The sequence below is a fragment of the Artemia sp. Qi Xiang Cuo genome, chromosome 10, assembly GCF_049724085.1.
Source record: "Artemia sp. Qi Xiang Cuo chromosome 10, ASM4972408v1, whole genome shotgun sequence".
In the NCBI taxonomy this organism is placed as follows: Eukaryota; Metazoa; Arthropoda; class Branchiopoda; order Anostraca; family Artemiidae; genus Artemia; species Artemia sp. Qi Xiang Cuo.
Window position 1 is genome coordinate 16,512,300 of NC_142803.1, and position 15,985 is coordinate 16,528,284.

Consider the following 15,985-nt stretch of genomic DNA (forward strand, 5'->3'; position numbering starts at 1 on the left):
GCATTTTTTGCTACTAATTATCGTAACGAAATTCAGACGACTAGCGTCGTAGTTTGACTGAAGATAGAATGCAATTTTCCTTTTTGCTGATTAAAAATTAAGACTCTTGGAAGCGGTATTTGAACTCAATTAGTGGACGTTTAATTTCTACCTGAATCATATTTAGAAGAGACGGATCGTGTCTTGTAAATATATTGAATTTTACTAATGATACACATCAACCTTCCCATTAGATAATGACGTCCTGTCATTAGTAACTGCTCATTAGGAGTGCTAAAAAATTTCTCAATTATTTTTATTATTTTATTCTATATCCCTATCTGAAATTCATCTACCGGACTAAGATTATTTATGGTTCTAGGTTGGCTACTATACTAAGGATTTTTTTTCTATATCTAACTCTGATTACTTTTACATTTTCAACAAGGTTGGGGCTATTCTACCATTATATTAGTTTTTTTTTTTAATTCACTTTTTCTTGTCTATATGGCACACTACTTTCTATCTGCGATACATTAAATTAATAACTTGACAATGCTACACATAACTATCTGGATATCTAACATTACAAACGAAAACGGTTTAAAACACACAATATTGTGATTACCATGTCCACTGGTAATTTTAAAACAATTTCCCCATTGTGATTTTTTAATTATCAAAGTTATTAGGAAGTAACACATGTAGATTCACATCTATTCATCACCTTCGAGTCCTTAGTGTACTACACCCTTCTGTTGTAAATTATTGTCCTTTACTCTTTTTGTCTTGGCAAAAATTTTGAAGCATTTACGTTATGGTTTCTTCATGGAACAGTTCGAGCCTAGTTGTCTTTACACGACAAGTTTTCTCTAATAGTCAACTCGGAAATGATGCTTCCCACTATAGGTGTTGGCGTAGGTCTTCTCAGCATATGATTGTTTAGGATATCTTGAGGAACATAGAGAATCTATTCTCGCGTTAAAATTGTTCATTTGTGCCTTTTATGAAATTGTTAACTCATGGCTTGCGCCGATTAGCCTTTGTAGTGATTCCTCGGTTAATCATGGGGTAATTGAAGTTTGGATTTGAAACGGGTTGTTGTCATACTATAGTGACTCTTTTAACATATTGTCTTTAACTTGAACTTCAAACATCTTCAAATATCATTTAACTTCAAATATCGTTAAATATCGTTTATCTTGTTCTGATCGATGGGGTTCTCAGAAATAAACTTCAAATTGTCTTTAACTTCAGCTTCAAATATCTTCAAATGTCTTTAAGTATCATTTAACTTCAAATATCGTTAAATATCATTTATCTTGTTCTGATCGATGGGGTTCTCAGAATTAAACTTCAAATTGTCTTTAACTTCAGCTTCAAATATCTTTGAATGTCTTTCAATATCATTTAACTTCAATATCGTTAAATATCGTTTATCTTGTTCTGATCAATGGGGTTCTCAGAATTAAACTTCAAATTGTCTTTAACTTCAGCTTCAAATATCTTCAAATGTCTTTAAATATCATTTAACTTCAAATATCGTTAAATATCATTTATTTTCAAATATCATCACTATACTGTCAAATGATTCTGGGGTCCATAATGAGTATCAAAGGCTATATCTATGTTTATATTTTGTACTGACCTATGGGATTTTCAGCATTTATGTGACTTCAAACATATTGTTACCTGATACGTAATAGGGTTCATGGTTGAAGAAACGACGATCGAAGGTAACTGTTGTTTTCGTAGACGAAGCTGGGATGAAAATTGCCTGGAGTCTATTGTGAGTACTCTTCGTTCGTTGAGATATGATGAAAATAGATGCTACTGGGTCGTATCTGTACTGGGCAGCTCATTGTAATGCTCAATAGCCAATTTGCCATTTACTTCCTGTAATAAAAATAGCGAGGCAGAATCACACGTTCTTTGAAGTAAATACTCATGCAATAATACATGCATTAATCGGGTTATAATAAAACAATATAGTTCCAATGGGGAAATTATACTTTCTAATATACACTACTACATACACTTTACTTTGACTTCTTTCAATACTTAGTTAATTTTACGTTAGATTTAAAATAATCATTTAAACAGAGTTTATGCTACATGGTTAATTTTTTTAGGTCTAATTTTACAACTTATTTCATGCCTGCATTGTTCACGCACGTCCGTGCTGTTTAAGAAACGCATGTTACAGCGTCATAACCACACGGTTTTACGCAAACGATACTACAATGAGGGAATAAGACATAACAAGGACGAGTGGAGACCTCTCTACCCACTCGTTTTCTAATGTCTTCCCTATTTCTTGGCTTAGACGTTCTCATGGGGCTTCGAGTTTAATCTCAGCTGAAATGCAGAGGTGTTCTTCTTTGTTTCCCCGTGTTCTTCTCTTGGATTTTCCGTAATTACAAGTCAACATTGGTGCCTCATATTTGCCTTTCGAATAACGTCATTAGATGTAGAATTCCAATCTTTTCCGCATAGATTCCAGTTGATGCTTGGCAAAGAATATAAGCATAATGAAGAACTGACATCAATATCTTTTTAGAAGGCTATTGTGTGAGCAAACCCTTCAGCACTAAATAAATAAATAAGATTTTAAAGTTTTATTAGAATCTGTTAAGCGAAAAAACACCTTCACATTAATAGGGAATTCCTTGTGGGTTTTACTTAGTCGCCATTGGACATACACAGGGTTTCAATCCATGTATCTTAACTGTTTAAATGGTTTTAAAATTTCACATATTATTATTGAGATATAATTCCACATCGGACGTGAAATTTTACATATAAACGTATCAATATCCAGCTATTGGTACATATATATTTCGAGTAAGAAACACATGAATGAGCAATGTGTAGGCCTAAAATAATTATAATCTGCACTAACGATAAAATATTTCATATAATTCGACGCTTCTGTACCGGTAATTTCTTGTTTTGGATAATATCCATTTTGGTTAGGACATGGGTCCGTTTTTCATGGAAAATCCGAGGGAGACCTGAGTCAGTATGGGTAATATATAACATGACTGACTTGCAAAAATATGCCACGAAAATTAGAGCACAATATATATCATAGATAAGCAAATGAGATTAAATAACATTTTTGTCACAGAACTATAGAACAATGATTTCTCTGTTATTGTATACGTCATAGATATAAACTAATGAAATTAAATTTTTCGCCAGGGAGCTAAAGACGCTAATGCCTCTGTTTCTTTTTGAAAGTAATGTTTAACACATAGCTGTAGGACAGCATACGTCATAGATATAATATAATATAATTAAAACGTTTTTCTCTTCTTTTTTTCGCCTCGGAGCTATAAGACAGTAAACTCTCTGTTTGTCTTTCAAAGCATTCAGATCCACAAACGAAAACTTAGCTCACTGAAGTTTCTATTCAACCTTTAAGTATTGCTTTGACTGGGCCTGATTGGCATAAAAATACTAATTTCTTACAATTGAAGGACTGAGAAATATTCCTTCCTACGGTCGTTTACACAAAAAAAAACTACAAAAAACAATCATGGGCCTTATGTTCCTCCCGGGGCTTCCCACAAGACGTGGTCCAATACCACTTGTTGTTCTTAGTTAACCACAATATTCCTAGCTTTGATGATTTTCTGTTCCAACCATTTTCTCCTGATCACCAGTGTTTTGACACTACTAGTATTATTTTATTTTTTTTTCATTAATATTTACTTGGTAAACTTTGCTTGCACACTGTTAAATTTATTATGGTGTTAAATTTATTATCTTTGAAATTTGTCTTTTCATTAATTAGGGATATTTCCATCTGTCAGGTTTTTTAACCGTTCTACCTGACTGTGTCGTTATTTTCTCCTCTGTTTCTTGTGGTTTTTTCTTTTTCGGTTTTTCTAGCGAAGTAAGTCCGAACTTCTTTTATTTTCTTTTAAAAAATTCCTTCCCTTTTAATTTAGTTTTTTTATCGTGTGCGGCTGCTGAGGTCAGTCTTGATGTCCCTATTTCTTTAGCTACTATATGGTCTGATTTACCATCAGACTCTACGGAACTAGTTTCCGATGAATCCGGATTTGGAATTTTAGAGGTGACACTTTTTGCGGTATCACCTGCCCTTCCTTCGTAAATTTCTACTCCTCTGTAAGTAGAAGGTTTATTCTCCAAGTCCTCGTCTTGAGTTCTCAGCTCGGGAGATTTGAAAGATTCTTGAGAGCTTTGGGAGGAATCAATAGTTTTTGCGGGGTTCATCGATTGTTTGAATGCCATGTCCTCAGGGGAATGGGGCATTTTTTACACTAGGGTGTCCCTCCATGAAATCCACTGTTTAGGTTTGACCTTAGACACAGTTATATCATGATATTGACCTTGCTGGTCATCCTTTGGAGTTTTATTTCCCGGGTCAATGTACTTTGACTCGTTTTTATGGGAAAATTTATGAAATCCATAGCTTCTCGCAGGTTTGTTTTAGTTAAATCTTTGGGAGGAGTTTTCTTTACAGTAATACCGGGGGTTTCTACAGCTCTGTTTAATTCTTCCTGTAAGGACGGGGACCTTTCTATCGGTGTTGCAAGGGAAACCATATCGTCAGAAAATCATTTGGGAGGACTTGGGGTCGAAATTCTATCGGGAAAAATTGGGTTTTTGGAGATATTGTATAATCTAAATCTCCCGCGCTCGCCGATGATTAACTTTTTTGACTTTTTGGCGTTCTTATTCTTATTCGTATTAGGAATTTTTTCTCTGGAATAACTAAATTTTCCATAGCTAAAAATTCTTCAAAGTTTTCCAGATCCCTGTCATTCTTGAAATAGTCTTGCTTGAAATTAAAGGATTTTAGCTCTGCCAATCTTGACCTAGGGGGCTGATTTTCAGAATCTGACGAATCAGTGGAAGAGGGATGTGATACCCATCTCTCTGGAAATTTAGCTCTTTTTATTCGGCTAACATGCGCCTTATAAGTTCATCCACTATCGGGGTTTTCCATTTTGAAGGTATATTCATTATCGTACTTTTTGACTATTCTGTACAGTCCACAATATTTGTTGGAAATTTCTTTTCCTTCCATTTTCGCTTTGTTCTTTAGGTAAACGAAGTCTTCTACTTTGAAATTTATATTCCCCTTAACTTTAGGTTTGTTTCTTAGCTCTTGGTTTATTTTACATTTTTCCAACTCTTGCCTAATTATTTTATAAGTTTTCCTCATCCTATTTATTAATTCTCGTTTGTAGTCTTCCGAGATATTATAACAACGCCGAGATTCAATAATTTCATAGTATGAGATTCTAAAATTTCAACCAAAAAGTAAATCAAATGGATTGTCTCTGGTTGTTTCTGAATAAGCCGTATTGATTACGTTAGTTAAATAAGGCAAGAATTTATCCCAGTCGCTCCTATTGTCTTTCGTATAAATACTTAGTACGTTCGAAAATATTTTATGCCTGTTTTCTATTTTGCCATTAGCTTGTGGATGGTAGGGCGCAGTCACCATTTTCTCTATATTAAGAAAATTCATTAAATCTTTTGTTACTTTTGCAACAAAATTGCTCCCGTTGTCACTCAAAATTTTATTAGGAATGCCAAATTGTAAAAATAATTTTGCTAACGCCTTACTTGTGGCATTAGCACCTTGATTTTTTAATGCTTTTGCAAAAGTAAATCCTGAAAAATGATCTATAACCGAAAGAATACAAGTATGGCCTCTGCTAGAAACAGGTAAGCCTCCACTTGTACCGTATAGGTCAAATGAGATAATATCGAAGGGGTACTTTGCTACCGGGATCCTTCCCATTGGAGGATTTGGATAAGCTGGGGGGATTTTTCTTAAGTTACATGCTTCGCATGTACTTACAAATTCTTTAAGTTTTGTCAGTACAGATTGTACGTAAAAATATTGTTTCAATTTATGGAATGTTTTCATTACCCCTAAATGTCCACCTGTCTCTGAATCAAAATATTCAAATGCAGGCCCTATCAAGTTTTGTGGTAATACAGGTATTATTGAGGTTTGGTTTCTGATTGTCTTGGCGGTCACAATTCTACACAGTATTTCTTCATCAAGATCATAGTAAAAATTATCCATCTCTTTTCTAAGAGTTTTGAATTTATCCGGCAACGCATCATCATTCACAAAATAATCAATAAGTGCTACCCTGATTTCGTCCTTTTTTTTGCTTTCTTTTTATATTTTCCGAAGACTACGGACAATAGTTAAGATTCTTTTCTTCTACTGCGTCTTTGGCTTTGTTTTTCTTACAGCCATGTTTGCTTTTAGCAATTATGGCGTCAACTTTATTTTCTTTAGCTTCCGATGGAACATTTTCTGGGTATCTATTTAAAAAGTCACAAGCTGCGTTTTGATTTCCCTTTAAATGTTCAAATTCATAATCTAGGTCTTGGATTTTCATAATCCATCTAGCTAGAATGCCCTTGGGGTTTTTAAATTTGCGCAGGTAGTCCAAACTTTTATGGTCTGATCGTATTATAATGTTTTTACCAATTGAATAATTTCTAAATTTTTCCAAGTGGTAGATAATAGATAATAATTCTAAGTTTGTGGTGGAATAACTACTTTCGCCTTTTGATAAAGTTTTACTTGAATAGCATATAACTTTTTCTATTTGTTTTTGTTTAGGCGTTCCCTCAAGGGGATTGGGGTTTTCTACCGGGATTATTTGCGAAAGAATTGCGCCAATGCCTTTTGAACTAGCATCCGTTGTAACCACGAATCTTCCGTTTTCGAAATCAGGGAGTGCTAATATTGGTTCAGAAGTGAGTGCCTTTTTGAGACGGTCTAGGGACGTTTGAGCTTCCTGGGACTAGGTAACATTATGGGAGTTCCCTTTAGTTAATTCCGTGAGGGGTTTCTCAATTTGGGCGTAATTGTGTACGAATTTTCTAAAGTAGCCAGTAAGGCCTAAAATTCCCCTTAATTCTTTCATAGTTCTGGGGGGCTTGAGGTTTTCAACATATTTTATTTTATCAGGGTCTGGGGATATCTCTCCCTACTACTCCTAAAAATTTAATTTTAGGTTGAAATAAATTTACTTTCTCAGGCCGGCATTTTAAATTGCCTTGTCTGAACTTCTCGAACACCTTAGCTAAAGTTGCTAAGTAATGCTCAGTGTTTTCCCCCACGCATATAATATCATCAACAAAATGAATTATATTCTTTAATCCTCTTAACAGGTGCAATAGGGGTCTACATAGCGCGCTTGAACTTGTTTTAAGCCCAAATGGTACCCTTAAGTATTCATAAGAACCATATTCGGATGCTGAAAATGCAGTTTTATGGACATCCTTTTCGGCTATTTTCACTTGGAGGTAGCCTTGGGTAAGGTCCAAAGAAGTAAAAATTTTGTTTTTGCTTGAAATTGAGTCAAGAATTTCATCTATTCTTGGTAGAGGAAATTTATCGCTTACTACTTGTTTGTTGAGGGCTCTATAATCTACTACGAGTCTAAGATCTCCATTCTTTTTTGGTACTAAGATCACTGATGCACTATACGGACTTATACTTGGGCGTATAATTTCGTTTCTTTCTAATTCATGGATTTTATTTTTTAACCACTCTTTGTGCTTATATGGCACACGATATGGCTGTTTTGCTACGGGATTATCAGTCGTTAAAATTGAATGTTCATAAAATGGTATTAGCCCGATGTCATCTTCAGATGAAGAAAATACATCCTTAAAATTCCATAATAATTTGTATAATTTTTTCTTAAGTTCCGAGTCCGTAATATGATCCATATTAAATTTGTTTAAAAATTGCGATTTAGTTAAAGGATATTGGTTAATTCAAGTTTTAATACCGTTAACTAGGTTTCCTATAGAATTTTCCCATGTATTTAAATCATTTTCTGTTAAAACTTGGATTTGAACTAAACACGTCCCCTTTTTAATTGTAATTGTATCATTTTCATGGTTATTGGTTACCCAAATCAAACCTTCCCCTTTGTCATAAGATATAATCTGTTCCTCGCATAACAGATTTTCAGATATTTCAGACGGTGTCGCAAACCATATTTCTGATTTGTTAATTACTGGGTCGATCATCTGTGATATTTGAATTTTTTGCATCGTTTTGGGAGGGACTTTTGTTTTCCTTATCGCGAATCCGTAATATTTTTCTTTATTTTCATTATTTATTAGATTCATACTGGCGCTATGCTGCGCCATTGCTGCATCTTGTGGCGTTACGTTGGGTTTTATTATGTTCTTCCATAATTCCGCTATTTTCTTAATTTCATTTGATCTGTACTGTCGCATATCTCCTATTTTTATTTTCGCAGAGTCAATAATTTTATTATTCAAATTTTCTTCATTTCTGCAATATCTCTCAGGGTATTTGAACACATTTCAAATGATGCCATATCTTTGCGAGACATGAGGTTCATAATACTTCGACATTATACCACTAGAAATTTTGTTTACTGTAATGTTGTCTTCGTAACCTCTGTTACGATTTCTTAAGGAAAAAATTTCTTCCCCTACCTTAGCTGGGTAGACAAGTTTCTCATTAGCCACGTTTAATAGTATTTTATTAGACCTTAGAAAATTTGCGCCTATTATAGCCTCATATGGAAAATTATCACATATAATAATATTTGTCATGAACGTTCTATTGTCTCTTTTTAAGTTTAGGCAAATTGACCCTTTTGCATTTAATTTATGACCTGTCACGCTCGTTAAATTGGGATTATTAGGGTTCCTCTGTTGTTTAATGTGCGGAGGCAAGATATTAAGTACGCCTGAATTTATTATATTTACAGTAGCTCCGCTGTCCACTAAGGCCGTAAAGTAAACGTTTTCTACACAAAAATCATTAAATATAGGTAACTTGTTAATAATATCACTACAAGAAGTCACTAATATTGTCTTGGACCTATTAAATATTTCTGGCACCCTCTGGGTTCAATTTTTATTTTTGAGGGGCCTGACACGTTTCCCTGAGAATTTATTTCATGTGTCAGTGCCTGTAATAGGTATTCGGACGTAATAGGTTCCGTAGGTATATTTAAATGATTTACGTCTGTCTGTCTTCTCCATGTATTATTATGGTAACGTGGATGTCTCGTGTCAGTGCCGTTTGCTGGCGTTGCCTGCCAATGCCGTTGGCTTGCAAAATTTTCATTTCCCATTGGCAAATTTTCGTGATTTCTATATGGCATTCTTGCATTTTATTGGCTTTGACAAGTATTTGAGTTTTCAAATCGGTAATTAATTTGTCTGTTGGGGGAGGGTTATACAAATCTGGTTGGTATGCATTATAAGGTGCTGATTGGTGCAATTCCGCCTGCCTATAGCCTATAACACGAGCGGTTCTAAAATTTGTTCTTCCGAACAAATGGTTGCCGTAATTTTGCGTGTTATCGACAGAAATTCTTGGTATGCAATTGGTGATATAATGGCACTCTCTGGTGATATGGCCAACACGATTACAATTATAGCACATTATTATTGTAGGGTTATTTCCATAATTAGATTGTTTAATAGGCTGAAAGCGTACTGTTTTCTGCCTAGCGGGTTCTGGCGTTTTGTTTCTTTTTGGCACTGGGGAGTTATCCCTTGAAAAGAAATTGGGGGATGCCTGATCGCCCTTGAAAATTAGGTTAGAGTTTGAATCGCCTAGGCTATTTATTTTTGCTTTACTATGATTAGCAACCATTTCATCAACTTTAACTAATCGCTCTACTTGCTGAACTGCAAGATCCAAAGTCTGAATGTTTTTGGATATTACTAATCTATATAGTGTTGGGGGTAGCCCTTGCAAAAAGGTATTTAGTATGACTTTTTCATACAGTTGCCAAGAACCACTTCCGTATTTAGCTTCTACAGAAATGCCTATGTTATCAAGATATTCCCTTATATTTTGTGAAAAATCAAAGCTTACTACTCCGTGTTTTAATTTATTTATAGAACTGGTTTCTATAAATCTCTCTTTGAATGCTTTTAACAAGTCATCAACCGTATTTATTGGCAAGTTGGCGTTACTGCCTATGGTATGTTCGACCTGTTTTAGAAAAGTTAAGGCCTGGTCTTTTAATCGTAGTAGGAGCCTGTCTTTTAACGCTCCAACGTCTGTTTTTGTTAGTTGTACAAACTGGGTCAATTGGATATTAAATTCGTCAATATCCGATTGACCATTGTACTCTGGTATAGATTTTGCTATCTCTATATTTTTCGCGACTAACTTGTGCACTATGAATAACTCACTAAGTTCTTCCATTTTTTTGCGTTTATATCAACTTAGAATAAATTTATTATTTTACTTAACCTATTTTGGGGGAGGCTATTATCTCCTATGAGATATAAGGGGTTTTCTGTCGAAGCCTAGTGGTTATAGGCCTAGTCAATTTACTTATATGTCTGTATCTCTCTAATAATTAAATTTAAATTATAAAGTTTTGATAGCCTAATTAGTTCGTAGTTTTCCTCCAATTTCCGACTCGCTCCATTTGTAGTGATAAAAAGATTGTTATTTGTAGCGATAGAAATTTCTCCGATAGCGCCGCTTATAGCGCTGGAGATTGTGTCAACTAGGCTAGCGCCGCTCTCAATTAAAGGGAGAAGATCGAATATGTAGACACACAAATGTGGCCTCTTTCTTCTCGAGCTATCTGGAGATCCGATTCCCTCTAGGAGCGTTTACCTTGGAGACCTACGAACTAATTATCTATTATCAGACTAGATTCAGACATATAAAATGAAACAAACACAGATAAAAAGGCAATAGATTTATTGACTTAAATATTTAGATGCACAGCAATAGGTCACTTCAAATGACAATAATGGTGACCGAGATGAAAGAGTTTAAGACTTCTATCTCAATGAACCTGCTTCAATTTTACGAATCCTCTCAAATCTGATTTACAAATAATCTTAAAACACACATCTACCCCACTACCAAACGCAGTTCTTTCGTCCTGTGCTGTAAGGACTGGCTTGCCATTGGCTCACGTGGCCCATCTACACGGATCCTCGTCCAAAAGTCTTCTTAAGATATTTTAGACGATTCAAGTATTTACACGGTTTTTTGCCATGTAAACTTCCTTACAAGTATCGTACTTAGCATTTTTTGCTATTAATTACCGTAATGAAATTCAGACGACTAGCGTCGATGTTTAACTGAAGCTAGAATGCCATTTTTCTTTTTGCAGATTAAGAGTTTAGACTCTTGGAAGCGGTATTTGAACTCAATTAGGGGACGTTTAATTTCTGCCCGAATCATCTTTAGAAGGAAAGAATCTTGTATTTTAAATATATCGCATTTTACTCATGGTACAGGTGAAAGTTTTAGGGAATATTGAGAAAAAAGATTGAACTAAATCAAAACACACTATTTGCATGGAAGCTGTTAAAGGAGCCTATCAGTAAAATCACAAGCACGAGGTTTTTTATTTTATTGTAAATTTATGGGATATGTGAAGGGGGAGGTTTGAATTACTCACGAGCCCTATATACATGCGGTAACTACTTTTTCTGCTGATACTACTAGTGCTGTTGCTACTACTGTTATTACTATTATGAATACCAACTCTTCTACTACTATTGTCAACGTCTCCTGATCTTGTACATGGCCTCTTTGTAACCTCTCCCCCATTCAGGAGCCCTGTATATGTGTGTATATGTGTGTGCTGTTATGGGACATTTAACCTCTATTATGGCTTTTTCACCAGATGGGAACAGTACTATACCGTCAGGACTAGCAGCCAAAATGTAAAACTTTTGGGGATATATAAGCCAGCAGGACTAATTTTGCAGTCAAACTTTATTTCAAAAGACGACTTTGTGTTCGGTTCATGGATATGACCGTATTCTATTGCTTTAATTCTCTATTGTTTAGGATACAGAAGTTGTTTCACTACTGGAGCTACTGCCTTAACACACCGCTTGCAAATAAGCCTTTTTTATCTGCAGCTGCCAACTATTGTCGATACAGAATCCCTGAAGGCGTGTGGCTGATTCAATCTGGCAAATCTCTAATTCTGAAGACTGTAAGCGCTGCAAAAAAGCCACTTTTGCATTTTCAAAAGATTCTGCGTCAAGATCTGGAGCAATTGCGTTAGGACCATAGGTTTTATCTCCTTGGCTAGCAATCTCTCCTGAAACACTGCCAAATAGGCGCTTTTTGGCTCAACATTTTTTTCCCTTAAGCTAGCCATATTTCTTTCACGTGTAAGTTTTTTCAATTGACGAGTTGGGGTTGCTCCTATGCCTTTCATAAAAATTTCTTGGCGACCTAAATGCCCCATTGAAAACCGTATTCCTGCAGCAGTAACACGGGTGTTATAACGTCCCCTTTTGCTTACCATTATATTTTTTCTGCCTATAAACCTAGCAACAATGGACATAAAATACTCCGCCAAATTATGTAATGGGATAGATTCTCAAAAAATATACATCAAAATTCCCCAATTAAAGTTACCCCAGTAAAATAACATCACCCAAGAATGTGAATTCAAAAATTCAAGTAACCTATAAATCAAACAAATATCAAGTGTTCAATTTAAAATACTGAAATAAACGTAGTTAATTTAACAAAAAATCTTTCCCACAGGAAATGCAACAAGTAAATCCGACCCCCCGTCTCCAAAGTATCCAATAAATATTAGCTTGATCAAATCTTGTACGACAGGTGATTAACACCTGTGTTCAAATAATAAGCGCTCGAAAATACCAAACTGTCAAGAAAGTAAGATTTACAATGCGAAAAAAAGTAGTCACTCGAGATGTAAAATATTTGCTTAAACTAATTGCATTGTTCTGGAGACTAAGTTTAACACCTGAGTATCTTAGTGCAGTTAAATTGTTTTATCACTTACCAACTTACAAAGAAATAAAATATAAGGCCTCTTAAAATTAAGCGACACCCTGCTGGGAAAATATTACAATACAAAACTTCGATCGTTCGAAAAATCCCAAATTGATATCTTAAAAATCATAAATTAAGCGACACCTGTTAGCAAAACATTGCAGTGTAGAATTTTTAGTTGCTAGAAAAATTCCAGAGTGACATCTTAAAACTCATAAACTGTAATTAAACCCAAGTAGCTCATTGGTGCAAGCCAGTCCAATAGTAATGTAGGACAATAGCGCAGCCAATAAGGACTGAGAAAATATACTTTCAGCAACGCCTAAACGTAACCTCCGGCATAGTTGCAGAGGATAGATAGTTAGAACTTATCAAATTTGCGCCAGTCTATTTGGAGTCTTAGTTTGAGTTTTACACCAGTCTTCTAGCAATTTTTTTGATCATGATTGTGTTGTAACAAACTTTTGAAGTGTACTAACTTTGAGATATTTCGTCTCAGTACAATTTGTATTGGAAACCTGTGTTGTTAATTTGTTGATACAACCAAGAACTCTGCGATTACTATGTAAGTAACAATAAACGCACTATTATTTTATTTTATTCTCTTGTGTTGATATTTCTCAAGCTTGTTAGTCCTTGTGGCTCCACTCGCTCCTAAGGGAAACTGAAACTCATCAATCTGATTTCGAGTTAGTATGGCCGTTAATATAAGCTCCCTGCATGTACTCCTGGATTAAGCTCCCCACTCTAGAAGTTCAGCCCCCACTCAGGTAAGCCACCCGCGGACCGCTAACCAAGAGCTTAACTAAATTTCCCATTGGATAAATTAATCGGAAATTCACAAAAAAAAGGATATAAGAATTAGTCGTTTCGAAAACCCTCCCACTAGAATTAGCCTTGACTAACCAAACTCCGCTGACGAACTTTTTCAAAGGAAAACCCCCCATTAGAATTGGCGCGGTCGGTAGGATCCTACCGACCGCGCCAATTCTAATGGGGGGGTTTTCCTTTGGAAAGGTTCGTCAGCGGAGTTTGGTTAGTCAAGGCGAATTCTAATGGGAGGGTTTTCGAAAACGACTAATTCTTATATCTTTTTTTTGAGAATTTCCGATTAACTTATCCAATGGGAAATTTAGTTGAGCTCTTGGTTAGCGGTCCGCGAGTGGCTTACCTGAGTGGAGGCTGAACATCTAGAGTGGGGAGCTTAATGTAGGAGTACAGGTAGGGAGCTTATATTGATGGCCATACTGACTCGAAGTCAGATTGATGAGTTTCAGTTTCCCTTAGGAGCGAGTGGAGCCACAAGGACTATCGAGCTTGAGAAATATTAACACAAGAGAGTAAAATAAAATAAGAGTGCATTTATTGTTACTTACATAGTATTCGCAGAGTTCTTGTTTGTATCAACAAATTAACAACACAGGTTTCCAATACAAATTGTACTGAGACGAAATATCTCAAAGTTAGTATACTTCAAAAGTTTTTTACAACACACTCATTATCAAAAAAAATAGCTAGAAGACTCGTGTAAAACTCAAACTAAGACACCAAAAAGACTGAAAAAGGACTGGCGCAAATTTGATAAGTTCTAACTATCTATCCTCTGCAACTATGCCGGAGGTTACGTTTAGGCGTTGCTAAAAGTATATTTTCTCAGTCCTTATTGGCTGCGCTATTGTCCTACATTACTATTGTACTGGCTTGCACCAATGAGCTACTCGGGTTTAATTACAGTTTATGAGTTTTAAGATGTCACTCTGGAATTTTTCTAGCAACTAAAAATTCTACACTGCAATATTTTGCTAACAGGTGTCGCTTAATTTATGACTTTTAAGATATCACTCTGGAATTTTTCGAACGATCGAAGTTTTGTATTTGTAATATTTTCCCAGCAGGGTGTCGCTTAATTTTAAGAGGTCGTATCTTTTATTTATTTTTAATTTTGTCATTGATAATAATATTTAATTTCACTAAGATACTCAGGTGTTAAACTTAGTCTCCAGAACAATGCAATTAGCTTAAGCAAATATTTTACATCTCGAGTGACTACTTTTTTTTGCATTGTAAATCTTACTTTCTTGACAGTTTGGTATTTTCGAGCGCTTATTATTTGAACACAGGTGTTAATCACCTGTCGTACAAGATTTGATCAAGCTAATATTGATTTGATACTTTTGAGACGGGGGGTCGGATTTACTTTGTTCGGTTACTGTTTTAAGTATTTTTTTTTAAATCAACTACTTTTATTTCGGTATATTAAATTGAACAAGTGAGCTTTTTTTGATGTATATTTTACTTGAATTTTTGGAATTAACAGTCTTGGGTGATGTTATTTTAATGTGGTAACGTTAATTGTGGACTTTTGATGTATATTTTTTGATAATCTATCCCATTACATTTACTTGTGCCACTTCCGAGCTCGTCTAATGAGGGTTTCAAATGCTTCACATATATGTCTAATGAAGGCACTTCTTGGGATTTTGTTAGTTTCCAGTTCCAGGATTTCTTCGGATAACTGACAGCAAGATGAAAAATGTCTGTGGTCCCCGCGGAAAAAATGCAAAGGCATTGCGTTTAACTGTTTAATAAGATCTTTTGACAACATGATATGCATAGTGTCTCGCGTAATTGCTTTTCTTGCCGAATTGCACAATTTATTTATTGCTGGACCACTGAGAAATTTCCTACATTGTGCGGTTTCTTTGCATTTGTTATAAAGCCTCTTTTTCAAACACTTACAAGCATGATTGGCGCATTCAATTTTTTCCACTATCCTACCATATGAAACCTTTGTAATAATTTCTGAATGGGGGCTTGAATCACCATCGGCTATAAACTTTGTATATTTTAGTTTATGCATAGCTGGTGCAACACAAAAGGCCTCCACCAGTATATTTGATTCCATCGCAGTGCTAGAACCACTCCAATTCATAAAACATCGATGTTCAGGAACTAAAGTAGATTCTTGCTGTCGATTTGCCATCATACGCAGCAATACTTGTTTCTAATTCCTACATGAAGGAGTCTTTTTGAATTGAATCCAATTACAACACCACAACCAGATAATGCAGTGTATGTGACCAGTCGATTTTTTTCCGTTTCAGGCTGAGCGGTCGTTTATTTGACAATTCTGTTTTTTCCTCTTGTTTTATGTTTCTGCTGCTAGCTTTAGTATCCTTTTGTAATTTAACTGGA